General features: G+C 37.5%; 1 protein-coding gene across 21 annotated transcripts in view; it reads left to right on the forward strand.

Moving 5' to 3' along the window:
• Positions 1–20,316, forward strand: part of PTPRK (protein tyrosine phosphatase receptor type K) — a 397,787-nt gene that overhangs the window by 99,634 nt on the left and 277,837 nt on the right. The window lies entirely within an intron of this gene.

A 20,316-nucleotide genomic window follows, 5' to 3' on the forward strand; every position in this document is an offset into this window, starting at 1 on the left:
GGGAGACATTGACTACTTATGTAGGGATGGAGTCAGGAAAGCCAAAGCTCATCTAAAATTGAAGCTAGGAAGGAAGGCGGAGGACAACAGGAGAGGCTTTCTCTGTAAGTACACTGGCAGCAAGAGGCAGGCTAAGGAAAGATGGGGCCCATTACCCAGTGAGATACGGGACCCAGTGGGAAGGGAAAAGTAGATGTACTTGATGCCTTCTTTGCCTCAGCTTTCAAAGGTAGAGGTTTTCAAAGGTTTTAAAACCTGGCAGAGTCTGTGGGAGTGAAGCCACACCTGCAGGAGATGAGGACAGAGTTAGGGATGACAACCACGTGGACATGCGCAAGTCTGTGGGACCAGCTAGGATGCATCCAAGAGCTGGCTGATGTCATTGTGAGGCTGCTCTTTGTTATCTTCAAAAGGTCATGGCACTTGGAGGAGGCTTCTAAGGACTGGCAGTATCACACCCATCCTCAAGGTGGATGAGAAAAAGGATACAAGGAACTACAGGCTGGTCTGCAGCCTTCTCCTGGGAAAATGATGGAACAGATCATTATAGAAACAGTTTCCAAACATGTTAAAGACAAGAAAAGGGTTGGTGGGAGCAGCCAACATGGGTTTCAAAAGGGTGAATCGTACCTGATCAACCTCACTGCTTTCTGTGATACGAGCTGGACAAGAAAAAAGTAGTACGTGTTGTATACTTTGGCTTTATCTAGGCCTTTGGCACAGTCTCTCGTAGTTTACTTATCACTGAACTGGTGAGATATGGGCTCTGAAAGTTGATGATGAATGAAAAATTTGCTGGAATCCCAGACTCAAAAGTTATGCTCAAGGGTGCAAAGTCCTGCTGGTGGTCAGTTTAATGTCAGTATGCTGGAGGGCAGGGCTGTGCTTGGAAGGTCAGGCAGGTTGCAGAAACAACAGCTTGAAGAAATGGGCTGAGAGGAACTTCATGAAATTTAACAAAGGGAGATGGAAAGTCCTGACCATGGGGAGGAGCAGTAACCTTATGCACCAGCACATGCTGAGGCCAGCTAGCTGGAAAGCAACTTTGGAGAACCTGGGAGTCCTGGTGGGTCATGAACCAGCAATTCATTTTTGCTGCAAAGGTGTCTAACAGCCTCTTGGGCTGCAGTAGGCAGCAGGTGATCCTTCCTCCCTGCTCAGCACTGGTAAGATACATCTGGAGTGCTGTGTCTGGTTCTGGGCTCTCCAGTACGAGAGGGGCATGGTCATAATGGAATGATTCTAGCAAAGGGCTACCAGGCTCGTCAGGGAGTGGAGCACAGGGCATCCAAGGAGAGGCTGAGAGAGCTGGGCCTGTTCCGCCTGGAAAAGAGAAGGCTTAGGGGAGACCTTGTTGGTTGAGAACTGGCTGATTGGAAGATATGGAGAAGGTGGAGCTGTACTCTTGTGGTGATGGGATGAAGGGCGGTGTGTGCAAGTTGGAATGTGGGAAATTCTGGTTAGATATTAGGAAATATTTTCTACCATCAGAGTGGTCAAATACTGGAGCAGGTGCCTAGAGATGGTGTGGGATCTTCATCCTTGGAGGTGTTAAAGACCTGGTAGGTCTGCTGTGAAGTTTAGACTGATTTGAGCAGTGGGTTGGACTAGAATGACCTTCAAAGGTCCTTCCAGACCTGAACCACTCCGTGACTCCATGAAAGCAGGTATATCAGGATGCTGATTAAGAATGAGTATAAATCAATGATTAGAAAATTAAGATGATTAAAATTAAACAGGAAAAATAAAATAGACTAGCAAGTTGAACAACATACAGGGAAAATTATGTGAGTTTCTGCCTGTATAAATCAGTATTGGGTAATGATAGTACAGATCTGTGTGAGTTGAGAGTTCTGCTCAGGAACAGGCAGGGTGCAGTACTCCTTATTCAGGTAGTAACATACTTCCTTATCCCACTGGTAACTGGGATATCATACAGCAACTGCTGAAAAATAAATACATGTTAAATCTGTAGAACAGTATAATTTGCATGCAGGACCCTTTGTATCAAACCCTTGATTCAAGACTTTTCCAAACCATTCTTACTATCTTTTTAAGACAAGATAGATTTTTTTTTTTTTTTAAGATTATAGATTATTCCAAGTTTTTATGCTTTAATTTTTTAAATCTGAGTGTGAGCTTGTTGATGTGGTGATGTCATTGTATGAGACATTGTCATTTTTTTGAAGACTAGAAATGAAGCAAAACTTTTGGTGCCATTTAAAATAAGCTGCTTGGGAGGCAGTAGATACGATGTTGTCAGCAGAGAAGTATCATGGGATGAATGAGGCTTAAAGGTGGTAGCATAAATAGATTTTTTTGTTTGATTTGTTGTGTTTGTTTGTTTTATGAAGGTAACTGTGAAGGTAGTGTTTTATTTGCAGGATATTCCTTGTTTTGGTACCTGTGCTCAGTCAGCCATTTATGACTAAACGTATTTGTGGGACTGCAGCTTGAAAAGCAATAACTCAGAAGATCTTGGGGATCACAGGCAGTCTTACAGCCACACATGGATATAAGTAGAGTTGCAGTAGAAATTGTTGGTAAGCAGAAGCAGTTATGCTTGCAGTGAGTGTTTGCCCTTGCGATTGTCCATTTCAAAACCAGATGCTGACATACGGAAAAGAACAGAGAACAGAGCAGTGAGCAAGGTTAAGGATTCAGAAAGTGCCTTTTGGGGAGACTGGAGAGTGGAAGTCTCTTCACTCAATCTGAAAAACATTTCAGCTTTTGTGAGAATGGCCAGAAAGTGTCTGCATGAGGAAAAGGTTTAATTGGTGGTAGCTATTAAACTCAGCCAACAAAGACACTGTAGTATCTAATGATTGTAAGCAGAAGTTACATGAATTCTCCTCAGCCTGGTTTTAAACACTTCTTTCCCCAGTGAGGGAAGCTAACATTAAAACAATTTTGGTTAGGTTTAGATTTTTTTGGTTGCTTGTTTTGTCACTTTTTAGTTTTCAGTGACTGTAGTTGGCCTACTTCAGACCTTGTTTTTTGTAGCCTGTTTACATATTTATTAGTTTCCACATGTGCAGTTTGAAAACAAATATCTGTTCAGTCTGGAGAAGCGATTGCATGATATGGCTGTGAAGGTGCAAGCCGAGTAATGAGCTGCAATGCAAAAGCCTGAAGGGCAGCTAGGCCTTTCCTTGTCTGTCTGTCTGGGGAGAATTTAGTTTATTCAGTTTCCAGGAAGTTGCTTGGTGGAAAGATTTATTTATTCATTTATTTATTTTTATATATTCATAGCGTGGTAGCATTTTAAAGTCTGTAAAGGACATCCAAAACTTTCAGATTAGTAAATTAGGTAACTGTGGCATGGCCAAGAGTTCAGCACCATCTCCCTAGTCCGGGTTAACCCCTCAGCAGCACAGTACTCCTCCACTCAGCCAACTTGTCCCTCCTGTCTCCTAAAACCAACTGCCCCCTCCGTATTCCTTCCCAACTGCACTGAGGCAGGTTTTGTGTACTCCAAGTCTCATTCTGGTTTGAGATCTCAGGGGATGACCCCATCTACTCAGTCATGTGCACCAGCAAGCAGGTGCTAGGAGTGGCATCAGGACCTAATGCTGCAGCAGTGCTCACTCTTGAAACCATATACATCTTGAAAACGTATACAGTTTCAGCCTCTCTCCTTGATCCAGTGTAGTTGGCCATTACAGGTGTGATTCCCCAGATGTGGGAGGTCACAGCAGTGACGGAGAGACATGCATACTTCCTTGAGGGACCTGCGATATTTATGTTAATGTACATTATTTGTATAACTTCTAAATATTTAAGGTATGTTTTGATAAGATTTTAGTAAAGAAGCATAATCTGAAACTTCTTATTAAACTATACAAAGCTACTCAAGCAGTACTGCTAGCTTCTTCATTCTGGAGCTTCATGTACAATACAGAGTCTGTTTTAGAGCTAGTAATATCTTGCAATTTCAACCTTTTTAAGACAGAGGAGCAAACCAAGTGTTTTCTTTGCCGTCATGCCAGCTGTGGCAGTTGTGTATTTTGGTGAGAGTGGGGAATAGGAAAATATTTATTCAACATTCACCTTTTATTCAACAGTGGTTTACTGAACTGTAGAGAAACGTAATGTGGTGCATAGTTGCTGTAATGAATAGGTACTGAATTTAACAGGTGAATGAAATTTGTTTATTACAAATCCTTATGCTCTTCAAGTGTGAAGTAGGTTACATTGTTTTATATTTTATTCAGGTGTGCTGCATTGATTTTTTTTACTTTGAAAGTTAAGTAAAACAGAAAAAAAAATCAGTTGTAAAAATAATGGAGGAAATCCTTTTTTTCTTGGAGGGAAAGCATGTAAAATTCTGCAAGCCAGAATCTTGTGGAACTTAAACCTAAACTTTAAGAATAGCCTAGAAAATGATAATTTCTTTGAAGATTTGTGTAAGGATTTTTATAACTTACCTATTCACAATCCTGTATATAACTGATCAGGTTACTGCAGCATATTTGCAGAAGAGATCACGTAGCCTTTAGAATGTGATTTTCTTTCTTTGGTCACTATGTTAGTACTGTTAAAGATGAACGAATAATGAAAACAAATGTCCCTAAGTTAGTGGTATAAAAGCTTTGTTAAGGGTGTGAGGATGTTACGTCTCCACAATCTGTTTGTCTTCCTTCACTTCAAGATTTAGGATGACTGGTTAGAAATGTACTGAAGTCTTTTGAACGTATGTGGGAGTTACAATGAAGAAAATTGACTTAAAGGAACAGAAGTCTAAGTATTAACTGAAAATAAGTTCTATTGTGTGCTTCTATCCCTTCCTCCAAATATAAATTGTAAATGTGGGACTAAAAACTCCTTGCCTGGTTATATACTTCTCTTTAAAATTCTAATTGATATTGGACAGTTATGTAGAAAAAGAAAATCCAGAGTTAATATAAAACCGGAAGTAGTAGTGAAAGAATTTTATTGACAAGATTATAAGATCTAAAGCTGATGGACCGAATGTTTAAATCATTTGGCAGGTTTCGTAAATACAATTTTGTTTAAAAGTTTATATTTTGAAATAAAGTTTGAGAAATAAAACAAAGGCATGATCTAAACTAAAAGTATTTTTCAGTGTGGACCACTACACTTTTGTATGTTCCATTATTAAATTCAGCTGCTGTACCAGTCTGCTTTCAGATAACTTCCAAGAATACTAAGAAATGTTTTATGCTAAACATTAACCAAAAGTTGCTTTTAATTCATCATTTACCGCAACAAAGTCTTTGTTCTGCAATGTCATCAGCATATTAGTTTTCTGTAAGATCTGACAACTTTGATCGAAGATCTGAACTTGAAATACACACATTAATGCTTCCCATGTTTGGAGTTGATAGGATACTGAATATTTTTTGCATTAAATAAGCAAGTTAATTTTAATATTTTTAAAAACCTATGGTAATCTGCATGCTTCTCTAATGCCTCTATACTTGATTGAAATTTATAATAGGAAGAAAAATTACATATAATGATGTTTGTCTTTGACCTTCTATGTTAATTAAAATGGTAACTATCTCTAGTTCTATTTCATCACCTAAATGATGAAAAGTGTTGACTTTATACTTTGTCATTTGCTAGCCATCCCTTCCCTTTTTTACTCAGGCTCTTCCCTCTCCCTCTTATCTTCTCCTAAAATGCTTTAACCTACCCTTACATACCCTTACATTGAATGCACAAGGTCATACAATAAAAGGACACCCAAGGCTGCAGCAATGGGACTTCAGTGCTTTACAATCAGTTTGGTTGCTTATATTATTGCATATGCACAGGATCTTAAGGATTCTATTATTCTTTCATGTATTTCCCACCTCCAGGTACCTTCCTATGTGCTAAACGAAACTAAGCGATACACTAAGGAAACCCGAGGCAAAAGAACAAGCAAGCATTTTTTGTATATATTTGCACCACTTATAAAAACAAAAAAAGAAGTAATGACTGAAGTTTTAATCTTTTCTCAATTCGATGAGACGCCAGCCATTTGCAAAATTCTTAATTGACCTTTGAAATATAAATTGAACAGTTATTCACCAAATTAATTCTTCTGAAAGGAAGTCCCGAAGATGAAACTTCCCACGAGTAGGTGGGCATGTTGGAACATAATGTAAATAAGGAGTATGTAGGTTTGTAGGATTATTTGTTTGCTTTTTATTTACAGAAGATTGACTTAACATATAATGATGAAGAATTGCTCCTGTTGCTTTCAAGCCAGGGCATAAGGAGAGTTAATGTTGCCATGGTACATGGCAAAATTTAGGTCACATATGTTCGATTTGGAATTTAGGGCCCTATCGTAATGAGGGAGAACGGAGACACTGCATGGCTTTCTGGCTCAGGTTTTGTTCTGGTAAAATTGGTGGAATGAAGGCCAAGCCTCCTGATGCTTTGAGCTTCATAAGATCACAGCTGGTATTCTACATCTGAATGAAAAAAAAGGCTAGATCACCAATGAAAATAATCAGGTGCTTTTACCAAAAGCAAATATTTTTGCTTTTAAAAGTTCCTCTACCCAAGGGTTTTCTCTTGACAGCCTGCTTAAATATACAGTTATTATATGATGCTTTGTTTTCAGTTATGGGCTTTCTTCCATCTGGTAGGTTAGTCTTGAACCAAATCTGCAAGCAGATATGGTTTTGTCTAGATTTTTGTTGGGAATGCCTAACACTAGTAGTACTATGTTACTTTTTTCTAAATCTGGCCAAATGTATAGTCTTGCGCATCAGTGAGTTAGGAGACTGGGTTACCAATATGTGCAAATATGTGCAGGGAATGCGTAAGGAAGACTGAGCCAGGCTCTTTTCAATGATGCCTAGTGGTGAGACAGGGAGAAGGCAGCAGGCACAATGTGGAACACAGGAGGTTCTGTGTGAACATCGGGAAACATCTTTTTACTGTGATAAAAAGAGGTTTGGACCAGATGAATTCCAGAGGGTCCCTTCCAGCCTCAACCTTCTCTTATTCTGTGAAATCTTTGAATTTGGTTTTCCTGTTTTCTTTTTCCTGACAAAGGAATATTCCAGCTCCGAAAGTATTGTCCAGCTCTTTTATTGTTGCGATCTGTATATATATGGAAGCAGATTTATTTGTTTTTTTTCTAGACTTTTATTGGGAATGAAACTAGAAGATCACTGGAAAAACATTTCCCTTCTTAAGTGTTGCACAGCTATTAGGATTTCTGTATTACTTTTCCCAATTGATGTAGGCAGTATTGCTCGCAGTAAGTATAACTCAAGCAAAACATATTAATCTTACACCACTCTTTTTTTCTTTTTTTTTTTTTTTTTTAAATAATCACAACTTTAGTGTGATTGTTCTGATGGGTTTCTCATGTTGGCAGTGTTAATTTATATAGTTTCCTGGGGCAACACAGGCAGTTTTATTACTGTTACAGGATTTCATTATAATGAATATTCTACAAATAAGTAGCATGCATGCCGATATTTGAGATTTATGAGATAGAGGAGGGAAGAGTAGATTTGTTCACATTTTCTTCAATCTTTGCCTTTTTTTTTCTTTTTTAATATAGCTGTAAAATAAATAGTTTTCAAAGATTTAATCTACTCTGAGATAGTACAAGTTTGTAAAATTGCAGAAGGTAGGTATTTAATTTTAGTGTTTTTAAAGTTTCAGGTTTATGATGTGCCATATTGTATTAGTTGTATGCATAAATTGCAGTGCATTGTGCCTTTAACTGGCATGATATAGTAATTTCAAGCCTTTAAGCACGTTATTAAGGGATGGAGAAATTGGAGATTTTTTTGCTATCCAAGAGAAGAGAACATAATTAAAGGAGGTGCAAACCCACATTTATAAGATATATGGCACATCTGGCAGCTTGTGTGAAGATAATATGTTTGTTTTGCTGTGGGAATGCCTGCAATTGTATCTGCCAATCTGACACAGTAGGAGTTGAGCTAATGAGGTTGCCTAGCAAAAAAGTGCATCAGGAGGAAATCAGGGTTAAAAATAAGCATATATATGAAGAGAGAGCAAAAGATTTATAATGGATGCACAACTGTTCCAAGTTGTTATGGCAACTAACATTTTAGACCCATAATTACATAATAACAATGCTGCCAATCCTAAATAGATTGCATTTATGTTATGTGTTTTTCTTCAGTATTTTTTTAAAATCTTGAAATATTTTCTAAAATATTTAGTATTTTAAATTCTTTGTCAATGTAAAGTCTGTATATTTTCATTTCTGTAGAACTATGGTGAACAACAAAATAAAACTGAATGGAATAAATCTAAAACATAAAATACAGGTAGACTATGTGTGATTTTGATACCAAAGCAATTTTTATTATTTTTTTTTTTTGAAAACCCTAGAACAGATACAAAGATATAAATCCTACTACTATTTGTTAGCTTAGACTTAAATAATAGAGTTTTCTAACTTTTTAAACTCAAGCTAATAAAGCTGTTAACTCTCTTGGGACAATTTTTAGAAAAGCATTTGGAAACTCTCAGAAATAATAATCAGAGTGCATTGTGTAGTTATTTGCCCTAATTGTCCCAAGAGGGAGAATAAATTATTTTGTTCCCACCACCTCTTGAAACCAAGTTTTTCAGAAAGTCTATGTAATAGGTGATATGAAAAAATAAATATACTAGAGATGCAGCTCTTCCAAGAGTGAAGAAGAATTTTCAGAATGAGCTCTTTTCATAGCAGGATTTCACTGTTCTTTGTGTCTTAAGAACTTACTGTGCCAAAGCACTGTTCTAAGATGTGGTATAAATATTACTAAGTTTGATCAAATAATAATAAAAGTAATAGTGTCATACACATTTTCTATTTAGAAAGCACCTTGGAGTGGTCATAATGTGACATATGCATAGTCTGCCTTGAGGCTATTCTCATTTTAGGCTTTATTTGTCACTTGATCAAGTGGAGTTCTACCTTTTCATACCTGATGTAATACAGAGAACTTCCTGCATCATTTGTGCAAGTGGGATGAGACAAATAAGGGAAGGTAGTTGCTGTAATCCAGAACTTGCAATTTTTTTTTATTAAATGGGCTTAAGCAAGATGATACTTCAGTTATTTGGAAAGACTGTGATGGTACTGAAGACCACCCAAGTAAACTGCTCCAAAGATATGCTTAGGTTAAGCCTTCATTTCTTCAGGAGGAGCTGTGGCAAGGCCCTGGATATTTTAGGAAAAGTGTCATTCTGCCCATCTCAGAAATTGAGGAATTGTTATCCCAGCTGAATTAATGCTTTCGTGACTCTTGGAGCAGTGCCTTGTTCACTGGCTGACGAGTTTTTCTTGTCTAAGAAACACTCAATGCAGGTGTAGTTAATTCTTTTTTGCAGCTCATATTACTCCATAGTGGTGTGTCTTCAGTTCTTTAACCATTCAATTTTCCACATGTGTGCAAGGACTGAGTTGTGTAAGTTTCTTGGGAAATCAGTGGACCTTAAATTGTTAAAGTCTTGCATAAAATTCTTGTAGTATTGAAGAAGACTGGATTGTGTTCTTTTGTGATTTGTGCAAGCCATTACTAATGCCATTGAACTGTTGGATTTATATTTGTTCCTGCCATGGAAAGGACAAGCAATTGCTTAATACTGCAGAGTCCAGATTCATAAACATTATTTAGTATAATGTAGTGAAAACTATTTGCTCTCCTGTCTTTCTAATAAGAGTGTATTTACAGTAAGATGAAGAGAATTGCTATTGGTAAATGTGGTGTTTGATATATCATGGGTATGCATGCATAAAATAGTGACATCAGGTTTTCTGATAATTTGAAAAGTAGGGAATTAAGCTAGAAAGAAAACTGACAACCTAAGAGAGGGCTTGAGTTGCGAATCCAAGCTTTGTTAGCCATAACTAAAGAATGAGATTATTACAGGTAATGCTCACGGTCTTATTTTTTTTTTTTTTTGTCAAATGTGTTAGGAGTGTAAATTTTGTATCAGTGAGGAAAACAGGAAAGAGTACAAATCCTGGAACATTAAATGCAATGTTTTAATACAGCTGTACGAGACAGATTTTTAGTAGGAACTTGCTAAAAGCTTAGAATTTAATTAAACCCTCAACTTTTTGTGAGACATCAGGAGCTAAGAGCTTGGAGAGGGCGCTGTTGGGGAGAACAGATATTGAAGGATTAACAGGCCGCCTTATCACAGGGGAGCTGAACATGTTATTTGAACCATGTATACACAGTAGAGGAACTTTTTTGTGTAAGAACATCTATGGCTGTGTTTATAGGTATAAAGTCCTCGTAGCAGATACTGTCCGTTGCGAGGAATCACTGGTAGCAGCAAATAACGTTCCAGACATCCAAAAGAAACTGTTGCGTGAAACTGTGGAAGTATCAGCTGGTGTCCTGGCCATTGCTGACGCTGCAAGGTAACAAGTCTGGTGCTAGCCTTTGAAAAGGACTGGGGTAGGAAGAAGGAAAAACAACCAGTCTTCACAGTGGGGAAAGTTATCAGTAGGATTTCCAAAGTATGTCCTGTGACCTCTGCTGTTCTCCATCAGAAGTGTTTTGTTAAACGGAGTGGATTCTGGAACTAAGTAGTTGCCATGTTGAATAGAATTATTTAGGATGGTTAAACCTCTAGCCGATTCCAAAGTGTTGCAGAAGAATCTCATCGAGTGGCTGGAAAATACAAATAAAGTATTTAAAATGTGTGAAACACAACGCACTAATTTAGTTATCCAAACTATGGAATACGTTTTTGTTCACTGTAAAAAGTGCCTGTCAAATAGTCAAATACTGTGAAAGTTACTGGATGAGAAAATAGAAAGCATTTGTAGACTACAAAAACATTGCAGTCTTGTCCTGCATGTGGACCTTACCCAGTGCAGGGTATATAGAGAGACTGGTTTTATTAAAACTTCTTTTGCTAAATGGGGGGAAAAACTCCAACAATTGCTACTGCTCCTTTGTGTTAGGCAATTTTAGGTTGCTCTTCTACTCATGTCAGTATATGCATGGTCAGTGTTTGCACAGGTGGCATGATCTTCCAGTCCAACTCAATTTTAGTAGAATTACCTTTGCAGACATACATTGACATGTATACTGCTGTTACAGATCTGTTAGAATATTGCTTCTTGAAAGAGCCTTACCTTTGTAGCAATTTGTAAACCTTCTTGCATAGCATTTGCTTTCACTAATTTGCCCTGTTATTGTGAGCACGGAGGAGATGTATTATGTGTTTAAGGAGAGTGTGGTGATGTTGTAAGCTTGTGTTGATTGAATTTTCCTTACCAAACTGGTGGTATAAATCAATGGTGCTTTCATCTCTTCACGTGATCAGGACTGGATTGAATATTATCTAAAAGGATATTACACATCTAAAAAGATAAAGAAGCAGAACACAAAAAAAACCAAACAAAAAAGGGATAAAGAGTGAGCTCTGTTCCTATCTTTACTTGAAGCTAATGAATTTTGAAAAACACCAAATAATGTACAGCAGCTTGGACAAGAGAAGTCAGAGAGCATGTATGTTAGACATTACATACAACCATGAAACAAACAGTATATATGAATACAGAATAGTTTTTCTTAGAATACCAGTAGTGGGCTGAGACAGTGAAAACACATCATAATGAAGGATGGTATCTATGTTGGCAGGTAATGAGGGGGGTTTTGACAGATGGAAGTTCTGGATGAATTAATGAGTGATGGGACTCTTAGCACAAGAGTTTGGTTATAAAGTGTGGCTCATGGATTCCTGATCTGCTTGATGGAAAAATGAACATGGGAAAAGATTAGTCCTTTTCTTCTGCTGTTCCTTAAACATCCCAAATGGTGAGTTGTCACAATTACAGTGTTCTTTTAATGTTTCATGAAAGTAAGAGATTATTTCAGAAGCTGCTGCCTGTTGCTCTCTCCAGCTCTATCCCATAATGACTTGGAAAGAAAGTGGCTGGTTCTAAACTAACTTTGGGAAGCATGGTAGATTAGTATTCGACTTTTGATTTTACCAGGATGTGGATCTGGGGTGGAGTGGCCTATAAATGGATCAAAGGGTATTAATATTAAAAATACCTTTAAAGTGGGTTGTGAAGCTGCTTCTCTAAGTAGCTTCCTCCAAATTCTGCTCTTTTCCAAACAATAGAGGTGTAAATGACTATAAAACTGTGATAGTTTCTGTGGTGGGTAATATCAGGACCTGAATATTCTCAGTTTCATGCTGCATGGCTTAGTGGCAGCTGGTGGATAGGTGGATAGGAACTAGTGGATATTGCTGAAAAGGTTGGCTGTTACAGTTAAACAAAGAGAACTGATTCAGATTCTGCTCTTCAGAGGAAACCTGGGTTATTGCAGGACTGTTCGGATACACCTTCTAAAAGATGTGGAGCCTTTTTTGGTTTAGTGATCACTTATTTGCATAAGACCTTCAGCATCTTGGATTAGGGATTCTTGAAGTAGAAGTTCAGAAGGAAACTGTGAGGCTGTGTTCATTTTATGAAAGAACCTGTCATTTATTTTCTGAGTGGTAAGTTACATAGTTCTGTGGTGTCTTCGAATTAGAAGAAATCTTGTTGAGTAATCAAAAAAGTATGAATCACTGATTAGCATCTTTATATAGTCGAGTACTGTTTTCTGTCTAGAATTGATTAAAAAATGTATTTTTATGGTAACAGGGTGTAATTGAAACAAAACATTATTAATTTTTAAAGTGCTTTTGAAAGCATTCTTTTTTTACCTTTCCTTCTTCTTTCTGCACTGGAAAGCAACATTCAGCTTTGTTTTTCATTCACTTAAGATGTGTTTTTTGATTCAGACAAAAACATTCTATAAAAAAATTACCAAAAAAGTGTTGACAAGCTGTCTAGCTGTAAACAGACAACTGTGTTTTTGCATCCCTTTCTACACATCCACATCTCCCTTTTACTACACAGAAGATTTGATTCGATAGTCTCATGAAGAGTTTATGGGGGGGAAAAGAAAATCTCTGGATAGTTTTTCTGTCCTTGAGTATCTTCTCCATCTTGTTGAAAATTTAGGCAGCACCAGACAGGTCCTGAAATTAGGAATGCCAGAGAGATGCATTTTCAGTCTCAGCATTGGTAGCAATAGAGTGAAGTCTGGTAGCTGGAGCTGTGCATGGTAGAGTTGGCTTATTCATATATCTTAGGCATCTCCTTTTATAGGCATTCAAAAATGGTGAAGTCTTTTGTGTATATACCGCCTTTTCTTTTCCACTGAGAAAATAAATAGGCAAACAAACAAAAAGCAGTGTCTTTCCCTTGTAAGTTTTATGATCTTCCTAAAAAACTTCTTTTATCTCTTTGTTTCATTACGTGTTTTTCCCGATACTGTGTTTATACCTAAGTTTAGACTGTAGTTTCTTTAGATTAAGGAACAAGTTTATATGTACAGAAAAGCATATCCACTCAGATTCGCATAGAATTCATTTTCTAAATAAACATTTTTAAGCTGAGTTTCATGGACTGGAGAGGATGTCTGGTTAAAATGTGGGAAATTCTTAGCAACCATCTTAAACATAGAACTAGCAAGCTGAACAGCAACACACTCGAGATAATTGTCTAGTAAGTTTGCTCAGAAATGTATAAGCTCAGGCAACTAGTTGCTTTTAGATATATGCATGTGTGATTTGAAGGATTTGTCTCGTTTTTTAACTTATAAAAACATATTGATTGGTCAACTGGAAGTACTAAATTGTATGAAAAAGTAAATTAAAAAAATACATAGCTTTTTGCTTTCAGTGAGTACTTGAAAAACTCGAGTGTTATCCTTCCTTGTTCTTTGTAGTAATCTGGAGGGTGTTCATGCTAGATAGGAATTGGCTTTTTTACAAGCGATCATTTCACAGGTTCTTAGTTTTGCTGTTTTTGCAAAAAGGCATTAACCAGTAATAAAATAAAGCTGTAATCAGTTGTTCTATTAGATTCAAAGTTTTTATAGACTTGATCAATGAGGAGTGTCATGGAATGCATGCTCAAGTTGCTTTCAGTGCATTGTTGCCAGCCCTTGGTGATGGTGTTCTGCCCCTGCTTCCCAGGGACATGCAATTTCTTAGATATTCTTGAGAGGGCAAATTCTTGGATATTTTTCAGGAGTTTAAATTCAGCATGGAGTCCAGGTTTGGCAAAATAGCTTAAAATTTCATGTAAGTAGCCTTTTATGCATTGTATGGCTAGGATGGATATGGGCTATTATTTGTTTAGTTTCTTAGTAAATGGATTTTTCCAGAGACGTTAATAATTTGATTAGTTCAAGGTTAATACATGGGGCCCAGTTCAGTGCCATGTTGCATTTCCCTTCACAAGAAAAACACTGCGTATTGGGCAGGCTGAATTAGAGAAGCAGTATGCATAACCAAAATCTTTTTGTGAGAGACCTCGTGCAATTTGTATAAACCAGAAAGGATCTGTGGCAGGTTGAATCACTTCATTAGCATGACAAAACATTGCTTGGCAAAAATGGCAGCAGGATGTACACGCTGGAGAGCAGGAAGAAAATAGAAGGTAAAACTGGTATTTTGTCAGGGATAGAAGACATGTTTATCTCTGCCTCACAAAAAGGGAGTCTAGGAGTAAGTGAGAAAGGTCACTTTAATAGTCAAAGGTCTGGTGACAAATAGTATTAAGGGTGCCAGGGCTGTGTTTGCTGGGCCGTGCTGTCCGTTTCTCCAACTGCAGTTCTTGGGTATTTCATTATTAGTGTTGGTCTCACAGCTGCTGAGACTTTTTTTTTCTTTTTTCCTTGGTAGAAGGTGAGCGATAACATATTTTGAAGGATTGGTCGTGTTTTAGTATCACTGGTTGATGTTGGAGGAATGAAAAATTAGTTTTTGTCACCCCCACCTACCATCCAAAGCTTGATATGGGGATTTCGTGTGAATGTGGGTTGGGTATAAAGCATATTTTATTTGAAGAACCTACAATGAACAACTCCCCTCATTGCACACCTTCCCCTCCCCCAACCCCAGAAAACAAAGGCAGTATCTCAAAATCTGGCTTAAATAAAGATTTTAAAATTGCACATTTTGAAGGAAAACGGTCATCATACAGTAGCATGCTAGTTTGCTTCATAACATTCATTTAATACTGCACGTTACAACTGCAACAAATGTGTGAGAAAAATGTCATCTTTGTCTTGTTATTTTCCCTTGGCACTTAGAAGAGTGAACAGTCTTTCTAAAACCTCAGAATTATTATTAAAACCCCTAATACTCAGAATTGTTTCTGAATGAAGTGACAGTTTCTCTCAACCATCCAGTTAACTCCTGTTCTCTGGCCTCTGTTCTCCCCTTTACTACTTACTAGACACTATTTCCTTTGCCCCTCTACATTTTGGATTTACAGTTTTATTTGGTATGATTGTCAAATCTTAAGAGACATAAGACACTGGAAAGGCAAACTGGGAATCTTAGTGATTTTATTTCAAGAGCTTTAACCACTTTATACCTTCCCATCTCCTCTGTAAGATATCCATACCCTCCATTTATATATTCTCTACAACTAAGCCCATTACAGATATATATGTGTGTGTATATATATATATATATATTTTTTTTAAATGGAGCTAGAAGTGGAATAAGAAATAAAACTTTTCACTGGCACGTGTGCCTCTGAAATATATCCACAAGAATGTTACAGGCTTTGCTTATCTGAATCTGAACAAGCAGATTAGAGATTCATAGGAGAACTAGAAACAGTTTAGTCAAGAGGGAAATAATAAAGAAAATCTCCAAGTATCATGTTAATCTTCAAATAAGACGCTGCAAAGCAAGCTTGGTGGCCCTTCGGTGGTTACTTGCACAGCCTTTCCGCAAGTACTGGAGAAGGACGGGGAGCTTCAGAAAGCCTGCATCAGTCTCCATGTGCATATTCTCCTCCATTCAGTACTTCCGCAGGGAAGGTCGAGGAGAGCCCTGAGTGGGGTTCGTTTGGGGTTTTTAAGGTTATTTTCACTGTTTATGAAATGTATCAAGCTTTTCATAGTCTGGAGGCCTAATTAGCTGTCCACAGATAAGGGCTGGAAGAGTTGTTCCCAGTCTAGTCTTGTATGTGTTGCTTTTGTGCCTACTTATGTGGAACAAAATCCCTTGAGTACTTTGTTTTTATTGCTTATTCACTTAACAACGTCTCTACTGAAATTAAAGTAATAGAGAGTGGGTTTTGTGAGGCAGATATTGGTCGTAAGTGTATTGAAGTCACTAAATTGGTGCTGTCTTCCGAAGGATTATATTGCCAGATATTTGCAACAACAGCAATTCTGTTACTGAATTAGTAGCTTAAAAGTGGAAGGTTTTGCTTTCTAAACATGCAAGATCTACGTATAAGAAATACATATCCTGAAACTCTTGAAATAATGTTCCAAGGGCACGTTGTTTGGGGGAAAAGATCCTCCTAGGCTTAATGTTCAAAATAATCTAGTAAAGCTCTATTTTAAGAGGACTTTATGATCATGTAGCATCATCTTTCAACTATCCATAACATGTAACTGCACTTTGTGAAGTTGCACACTGCTTAGCACTATTTCAACTGTAGCTTCCTCTCTCTCTTGAACCTCTCTTCTCCTCCTTCTCTGTCTTTTCAGCTGTTGGAGCCTTGCATCTAAAGTCTTTAATTCCTGACATTTCCTGTTTTACAACTGTATTTCACCTGTTACTCTCCTTTCCTTTGACACCTTTCTTTGTAATGCTCTTGTTCTCCATTACTTTGAGATGTCTCCCAGCATTCTATCACAAGCAGTCTTGCAGAGTACTACTGTTCTTTTTGTACAGTAATGCATTCTAGGGCTGGTCCTGTAGAACTCGGTTGTTAACCTCTTGCTGCCTGATGGTTGCCCTTTTAACAAATGGTGGTTGGATATATATTTTGTTTGTTTGTTTGTGTGTCTAGCTATGTTTTTCTTTCACATTTATATTAATTTTGGTCTCTGCTGTTCCATCTGGTTTTGTGATACTTTTTTTCCACCAGCATGTTTGATGTGTTGTTTTTTTTTTAATGAAGAGTTTCAGGGTGAGGAAAGCCATATTTATATGGTAGCTTCTACTGAATTTGCCTTTTGTTTATGATTTTTTAAATTTTTTTAATTTTATTTCCTCCCCTTTTGTATTTATTTTGTTCTGTGCAATAATATTCTTGCCATAGGAGTGTGAACTAGTTAGCAGAAATGGACTTAAATGGGAAGAAGAATTTTTTGCCTACTCATATCACAGTGATGAGTGGTCCTGAATAGAAATGAATAAACCTGACAGAGAATTGTGTAGTATTAAATTTGCCTATTAAATTGGCGAACTCTCAGAAGTAATTCAGAGCCATATTGAAGTGTCTGCCTATGTAATTGTGTTGTAGGTATGTATGTTATTGTCTTGTTCCTTCCTCAGTTTAATTACAGCATCCAAAATGATTCATGAAAGATGAAGATGGTTTCTGTTGAATCTGATGGGACTATTATGTGTTTGGAGGTGATGTAGGATTACTCCAGCCCTTTTCATTACTTTGGGTACTGCAGGTTGGTGTATGTTTAGTTTGAAATGAAAGGGTAACAATAAGAGCCTTGTTATATGACTCACTATTACATCGAATGGAAATTTTCCGGTATGCTGCTTAAAGTGAGTCTCTCTGACAGCAAGACACTTTCAATAGTGTTATGATTTATCAGTATAGAATCCTCTTATCATACCAATGTGATTCTCCTGTCAGTCTGGAGTAAGTAATCAAATTTTTAAGGTTTTGACTGGAGGTGAAACTTCATAACCTTTGCTTCTTTGAAGACGGGAGCAATTTTTTTAATTGTTAGAGATGATAAATAGCTGTCCAAGTAATTGTACTTTATAAAGACAATAAGGCACTGATCACTCAGAGTAGCAAATGTGCTTGCTGACCTTTGAATTAAAGGAGAAATTGTGGCAGATATTAAAAATTATGGTCTGTTGGTAGTTTTCCTTCCCAAAAGTTATGCCTTGTCTGTGATTTTGAAATGGAGTAGCATGGTTTAGATGACATTATCATTCCTTTTTTCATGGAAAGTATTGATTCATTGGATATCACGTAATATGAAAGTGTTAGCATTTTAAAGCAAATGCTAATTTACTAAAAATTAATATATTCTCTGAATATAAATTACAAAAATAAACTAGGATGATTAGTTGCTGTGAGACACACAGAACTGAATAAGTCCTGGCAAAGAGAAGCGTAACACTAACGACAGAGTTTGGGAGTAATTGTTTTAGGTACAGTACCGCTGTCTGTGATTACATAGGTATAGATATTAGGTGCAATCAATGCATACTTTCATTTGCTTCTGTTTGCTTCACCCTCCTATATCACTGTTCACCCAAAATCTTTGAAGGTGTCTTTTGTGTGGAACTGTTTAGCCTTGCAGGAGAGAGACATTTCTCTTGATAATTCTAGCAATATGCATCATTTTATATGCTGATTTTATCACACATTGTTCAAATCGATTCATTAAAATTAAACATCACTGAATACTTCCATAGCCACCTGCACTGTCTTAATTCCTGTTTTGTTAAACGACTGAGCCATATGGTTGCTGCAAGCTTTGCCTCACCCTTGCCATGTTGCATATTACAAAAATGCCTGATTATATTAAAGAAAAAAAAGTATTTCTTTCAAAACATACCTTGCATCTCTCAATGTATTATTTTTTTCTGATCAATTTCGTAGTAGATTTACAACTAAAATGGTATATACTACCTGACACTGGAAGAAATTAATGGTTTTTATGAGCTGTATAGACTTAAAAATATATCTTTAGCATTAGAAAGTGTCTAAGTGTGGTTGGTTTTTTTTTTTTTTGATGGGTTTTTGTTTTGGGTTTTTTGATTTGTTGTTGTGTTTTTTTGGTTTTCTTTGGGGGTTTTTTTATTTGTTTTTGTTGTTGTTGTTTTGCTTTTTGTTCAGATTTGTCCCTAAGTCTCTGGGATTTATTTATAATTATATGAAACATACATACATAGATGAGAACATTGGAGAAGGGAATGAGGGATATTGAGATTGCAGCTGTATAGAGTCAGAATGGCTTTTTGCATTTATAGTCACTGAAATCCTTTTCCACCTTGCCTCTCTGAATCTGCAGTCACGCACTTTGCGCAGCTTGCCCAAAAAAGCCAACCAAAAACTCCAAACCCAAACAATTGATTCTTATGTACAGTAGACTATATGTTACGAATTTCTATTGTTTGGTTTTTTTTCTTGATGGATCAATCAATCAATTCCACTCAGAACGGAAATAGCTGTGTAACAGTAAATTTTGCTTTAATAGGGGTAAACATTTTCCAGAGCTGTGGGTTTCTTCACTTGCATACCATAGTCTGTAGTTTAATAAGATGCACCTAAAGAAAACCCGGTATGTTTGTGCTGTCAGCTGATCTCATTCCCCAAACTCAGTTCTGGGTGCTACTTAGCCGGCAGCATGGGTGCTGCACTCTTTTTCAGTTCATGCCTTCTGTCGTCTGCCATCATATCAGCAAGTCTTCTCTTTCCAACAGGCTATCCCAAGGTGTGCAGCCATAGCCTCAGCATCCTGTTGCAAATGCTGCTGAAGTGCAGCCCCTTTCCCACCACCAGCATTTCTAATCGCGAAGGTGCCAGGAAGGATGTGGGGAGGGTTGTGTGTTGGAGCTGTGGAGGCAATACAAGGCTCAGGGGCAAGCAATGCGGCCACGAAAAGGCTGCCTGGCCAGTCTAGGTGGCCTGGATGGAGTTACTTGTGTGCGCCCTGGGGGCAGGTGTACTTGCTGATCCCTGGAGTCCAGGGAGTAGCTGCTCCTGCTGCTGACCTGGACAGTGCAGGGCTAGGCATTGAAAGGAGGTGTCTTCTGTCTAGCATAGCTGATGATCTTCAGCTCCTTAACCATCTCTCAAAATTACAGTATGTTTTATGTGGTAGTGAGCAAAGGTAGTCATTCTGGGGAGTATGGTGAAGAAAGTTCTGTAATAGTTAGCAAAGTGCAAATTAATTTATAAGGAGAAGAGAGAGAAGCACTAAATACCATAGGTCTTAACCTAAGCTTACTGATGATTACTCTGTTAAGGTTAGGGAAGAAACATCTTGATGGAACTGAAACTGCGTACAGTAGGTGAAAAGCTGCTTGGAAAATACTGGTAGTGTCCAGCCATTGTTAACATTTTCATCAGTGCTGTAGATGATGGAACAGAAGTGTCCTTTTAACTTGCTGAGAATATCCAGGTTACTGAGCCTGGAGCCTGTTTGAGGGTAGTCTGGGGTTGAAAGTGATTATGAGGGATTGGGGTGCAACTAATCAAGAAGAATTGGAAAACAGTGGAAAAGAAATGATTTGCAACTACACTTGGGTGGAATGATTAGCAGCATGAGGGCAAGA

The sequence above is a fragment of the Strigops habroptila genome, chromosome 6 (assembly GCF_004027225.2).
Source record: "Strigops habroptila isolate Jane chromosome 6, bStrHab1.2.pri, whole genome shotgun sequence".
NCBI classification, from domain to species: Eukaryota; Metazoa; Chordata; class Aves; order Psittaciformes; family Psittacidae; genus Strigops; species Strigops habroptila.